Raw genomic sequence first — 6,374 nt, 5'->3', positions numbered from 1 at the left:
ATCAGTACATCAAGCCTCCTCACCCAATGTGCGTTCAATGCCAAATTCTGAAGAAAAGCCCAAGTGCTCAAGATGAAGTTATTCATTGAAGATTCGTCAAGCTCATCTTGAAGTTGTGTAGAATTTGAAGATAAATGCTGAAGCCAAGCTCACAATGAAGATTATCAAGAAAAGCCAGCTACCTTTTTAGGGGGAGCCTGTTGGGTCAATTAAGAAAAGAAAGCTATAAATCAAGGGGGAGATTGTTGGGTCAAAAATATGGTTTATACTTTGCTTTTCTAGGAAAATGTATTTTTATGTCTAGGACCGTAAACAACTCAGTGTTTACGGCCATATATGTGTTTACGGTCAGTCCGTAAACCCATTTATGGTCAGTGTGTATTCTAAGGTGTTCTAGAGAGAAAAACTAAAGAGAAGAACAAGTGTGTGTGAATCACATGTAAAGGATCATCATTCTATTCATCAATACATTGAGATTCATATTATTCTTCTTCTCCTTCTCTTCTATTTGATCTGACATCATCCGTTTGATTGGGATTCTGCACCATCAAACGGATCTGATTGATACACAAGAAGTTTAGGGACTTACAAAGAAATGATGTGAAAATGAGGCAAAATCTTGTATATAACATGGATTTCACGGGCAAGGATGTGTTCACGGCCATGAACCACTCTTGAAGGGGTTCCTAGCTTGGATGCAGTCCACTGATCTCAAGCTATTACTTCCTAACACCCAACCCTTAAGTGTACAAGGCTTAGAAACTCATAAAATAACCCTTAACACAGTAAAAGGTAACCGAAACAAGCCTGAATTTTGATTGATTTGAATGACTTTTCAAGATAGGAATTTTGGGTTGTCACATCATCCCCTTATTAAAGGGAATTTCGTCCTGAAATTAAGACTAAGAAATACACATAGAATAAGGGAAAAGATGTAACACCGTGAATTTGAAAACAAATTTTCTTTTGAAAACATATAATTCTCAATGCATATTTCACTAAAACATCATTTTTTTAAATCACAAGACATATCTCCATGTTTAATTAAATGGTAATCCAGGATCCTCAAAGCATAATTCTTCTCTGGTGTGTACAATCAAGCCGATGTCATCCCACGATCTTGAGAAAAACCTAAAACACATAACACATGACACAGTAAGCACGAAGCTTAGTGAGTTCCCCAAAATACCACATACAACATATATCAGCCACTCGAGGCTACAACTCTGTGGACCCTTTGGTCCTAACTCTATGGATCTTCAGGTCTTAACTCTGTGGACCCTCTGGTCCTAACTCTGTGGACCTTCTGGTCCTAAGCTCGTTGGACCCTCCGGTCCGGTCAATAACTTCGCATAACATAAATCACAAAGACCAAATGCATAGCATGTCACATACAACAGGATAACATAATACTCAATGTAAGCACCTAAGACCTTCCGGTCACACATAATTACCACTCAAGGTAAAATATAGTGAGAAGACTCACCTCGGCTAGCAGTTGAGCAAATAACCTCGCGCTCAGATCTCGAACTAGCCTCCTCCTAGAACAAAGGATGAATATCTCATATGAATACTATTTTCACGAATTAGATAATTGAAGGCGGTTATTTCTCTCATTAAATCTTTTGAAGTGGATAAAAGACCATTTTACCCCTCCATGGTCTTTACTACTCATGTTGACCAAGACCCCAAAGTCAGCAGAAGTCAAACTCGAGTCAACAGTCCAAGTGTGACCTGACTCGTCGAGTACACTCCTGCGAGTCGTCGAGTCCCCTCGTATCCTCAGAAGTCTCAAAAGTCCAGTTCAACTCGTCGAGTTGACCCCCAACTCGCCGAGTTATCGCACAATCAATCCATCGGGACAAACCCCTGCCGACTCGTCGAGTCAGGACATGGACTCGGCGAGTCCCTTTGATCTGATTTCTCATTCAGACGATTTCAACCAGATCTATCACTCTAAACTATAGATCTATCATCCCAAGGCTTAATAATTACGTAAAGCTTCGATCTTTATGTTCACACATGATGTTATTGCTTCAAAACGCCAATACATTCTCTTCATGAAGGTTTTTTCTCATCAAACCTCATTTGGACCACTAAAGCTGAGGCACCTAGCCTCTAAAGACCTCACAAGGTTCAGATATGAGGTTTCCCATCTCAGATCATGTCTCACTTAGCTCATAAGCACTAAAGAAGGGGAGTTAAACCCTAAAACTCCGAAGATCATGAGGTCCAACCAAAATAGAAGAAAAGATGCAAGATTATACCTCCTACAACAATCCGATGTGAAGAAATGCTAGATCCACAACCCCCATCTCGCTCCTTGCTTGAATCATGCTCTTTTCCTTCCATAAAACCCACAAAAATACTTGATTTCATCATAAGAACTCTCCCATGGCTCCAATGGCAATTTAGGATTTCTCACAGGAGATATGAGGCGCATCCAAGGTCATAAGTTCCTTTAAATAGGCTCCAACCCCGACACTTAGGGTTTTCTATGCCCAACACCTACTCGGCGAGTCCCTACTTGGACTCGTCGAGTCCGCTCATTAAATCCACGTGATCACTCGACGTGACTCGGCGAGTCAGACCTTCGACTCGTCGAGCCTCTCCTAAATCTTCAAAAATGAAACTCTAACTATCATACCCGAAGTTCTGGATGTTACAAATCTCCCCCACTTGAATTAAATTTTGCCATCGAAATCGCTCCTCCGCAACATATAGATCTACTCCAATACCCGAACAACGCCATTGAAGGGGTCTCATACTACACAACTATCTTCCTTTCTGGCACCTGAATCCAAATAGGAACTCCTCCCTGGAAAAGGATTGACCCACCTGCCACTAAGCTACCCCTTCTGGTTCTCAAGAATCTGGGACTCTAGTAGCCTGACACACACAGCCAGACCGCCCTCTCCAGATGTCACCACGTCGTTCGCTCCTCGAATAAAAACCCTGATAGCTCACTGCCCCTCTGATTCTCCAGTGGAGACCGATAAACAAGTCCATGCCCAAATCTGGCTACCGATCACTCGTCCCAGACATGATAAACAATCTAGATCATATACCAAGGAATGGAAGGATCACATCACACCAGGGACTCATTCACTGTAATGCAATCACAACCCTTCTGCATAGCGAACCCTCAAGATCCTGACCCCAGTCACAAACAATGACCATGCTTGTTCAGAAGCGTCCTCTGACATCTTAAAAACATAAACTTTAGCTCCCTTCTCAATATCCCTTTCAAAACTGTGCACCAGGTCATCTCCCGACCCAAAAATTGAACCTCCAAAGATTACCCATTGCATGTACCAAAATGTCTCACTAACTTCCTTATCAATACAACTACTCGGCCCGGTGCGACACACAAGTCATGAAGTTTGCTTTACCTCAAGCGAATACAGAATCCGACTCACTCTCGATCTCTGTTGTATGCTACTCATTAGTTCCATGCGTTTCGCGGTTTTCTCATACTAACGAATTGACCCACTCAAGTCTAAGACACTTGATGGAAGCAATACCCCCTTCCAAATGAAATTCAGCTCTTAATCCGTAATCCCATTCTGTCTACTCAACACACTACCAGAGCCAAAATCAAACTCGAGAGTTTGATCTGATCCAAAGTTGGAACCACTCGCCCCAATGAACCACTCAAGTCATGACTCATGACCCGCAACCCATGCATACCTCACTGGTCCACTTCCCTTTGGCCACGAAAACCACTACTCAATTCGGAATATAACGACTTCTGACAAACATGGAGACCCCAGTCTCGCCCCTAGTTCGACCCCAGGCTTCCACGAACTCAAATATTAGGACTACCCAAGCCTAAAAATCTTCTACGTCAAGCTCTGATCAGAGAGCAATTCATCACAACATTCTCTCGCTGACTAGTGGGTACTACGGCTCCCAGTAGTATCACAACGACCTCTCACTGAATAGTGAGTACTACGGCTCCCCGTAGCATCACCACACCCCTCACTGAATAGTGAGTACTACGGCTCCCCGTAGCATCACTACAACCTCTCACTGAATAGTGAGTACTACGGCTCCCCGTAGCGTCACCACACCCCCACTGAATAGTGAGTACTACGGCTCCCCGTAGCATCACTACAACCTCTCACTGAATAGTGAGTACTACGGCTCCCCGTAGCATCACCACAACCTCTCTGCACTGACTCATTGAAACTGCAGCTCCCTGCAGTCTTACCGCATTTACTCTTACCGCTTCACAATCTCATCCTCAGGTTGACACCACACTGCGATAATTAACTCATGCTTCGCGGCTCAGCATAGATAGGTACACACACACACACCCATCCATGCTAAGCATCACCACTTCGGACAACCACCGTCGTGACAAAACCTCTTTTCTCGTTGCAATCCACATCCTCAAATAAATCCATTTGATGTCAATTAGCTGAAGGGCCCCCACCGGAACCATAGACACTTGATACACCACGTCATCTCAACTCAAAACTCTAAATAATCCGAGATTTAGGACATTAACTCGGATACCTCGGAATACAATCACAACGCCTTGCAATGTCTTGACTCTACCACTGATCTCATACTCATGGCATCATACTCAAATACTGCATTGCTTCCTTGAAATCTCGCAACCGATCTTTCTCTTGTGCCACTTGTAACCCCGGAATACTCCATCCCCCAAATTAAACACATAGAAATTGCCAACGACTCGGAACACGAAGATGACAATCCGGAACTTCCTCCTCTATTGCTCAAAACTCATGCAAGAATACTCATAACGACCCTGAAGTTGGTTGCCCAATCAACTTCTTCCCTTCTCATACTGCATATAATAGCCTATACTCTGAACCATAAATTCTCAACCGCTGAACTAACCTCACAAGGCAACCACCTCGAATTCACCATTTTATCCTTGAAGGATTCCTAACCAACACAAGGTCTCCGACCAATGGCCACTTACCGTGGAGACACTCATCCTTTCTTAAACATGTACCACCTGCACTATCTCGCTCTGTACCTCTCCTTGACCACCAATAACCATGGTCTTAGGAATCCGCACTGCATGACTCTCTATCCAATTCTCTAACTGCTCTAGAACAACTCTCTGATCTCCTTAAAAAGTACCCGCTTCTCCCCCACTCAGGGTTTAAACCCTCACTAATTGGTTCACCAACAATCTATCCCACAGACTGTTTTCACCAGAAACATCGAACCTACTCTTGGAAGGTGATACGTAATGTTTGATGATCTCCCCGATGGAGGTCAAGCAATTCCAAATACCCCGAATCTTCGATGAAATCCTCAGAAACTTCTCATCATGACTACCTCTAGTCATTCAGAGTCTCGTACCATCCTCCTATCGGATATCTCAACTGTCTAGTCGTAACCCTGACTCTCAGTCTGAAAATAATAACGAATTAATCATATTCCTCATCCTCGACTTCTTCAACCAACGTTCCATCACGTGGGTTGTAATAAGAATGGAGTCCTCATTACTACACTTGATACTCATCATAGACAATAAGAGCCACCGCCCCACTATCCTCTTCTTGATCGTCTGCCGCTGCTGCTAATACATGCCCTACTATGCTCAAATAGGGTGTATCCTTGTCCTTAACCATCTCAGTTCCCGCTGACAACCTGCTCATGCTCTAACATTACCTTTTGACAGACATACTGCCCAAATACTCTGATGGAAGGTTGCCATCAATGTTAACCCGTAGGGCTCTACCCCCAAGCTCGGAAATCGAATTCTCAGCACCTTGTATGTTTCCCACAGGAAATGGAAAGAATACCATCCATGTCAAAGAAGGTGACATCTCCACTATCGTCTGATTGCTCAACTCATGCTGCAATCCTCCATAACTGCCATCTCTACTCATCCTTGAGCCTTGCGACTTTATCTGCCATCTTACCAAAAATCCCTCGGAGCTAACTCGATTTCCCTCTCAAGGGATGCTCCACTAAAACTCGTTCATCATGGCCCTCAGTCCTCCTACTATATCGCATCTGATCTCCACTAAGTCAATCATGATCGGATAACTGGAGAACCCCAAGCATTATTTGCTACGAATCGTGGTACTCAAACCATGACATCACCTCTCGATCTGCTATAGTGCATGGTACTCGAACCATGACATCACTCCTCGATCTGCTATAATGCATGGTACTCGAACCGTAACATCACTCCTCAATCTGCTACAATGCATGGTACTCGAACCATGACATCACCTCTTGATGTACTACAGTGCATGGTACTCGAACCATGATATCACCTCTTGATCTGCTGCAGTGCATGGTATTCGAACCATGACATCACTCCTCAATTTGCTACTTAGAACCCCTAGTATGCTCCTTGCATCAAGTATGGGTCCTATGCT

Source organism: Lactuca serriola, chromosome 5 (assembly GCF_051521515.1).
Source record: "Lactuca serriola cultivar US96UC23 chromosome 5, Lser_US96UC23_V15, whole genome shotgun sequence".
Classification (NCBI taxonomy): Eukaryota; Viridiplantae; Streptophyta; class Magnoliopsida; order Asterales; family Asteraceae; genus Lactuca; species Lactuca serriola.
Note: the sequence above shows the minus strand (reverse complement) of the source record.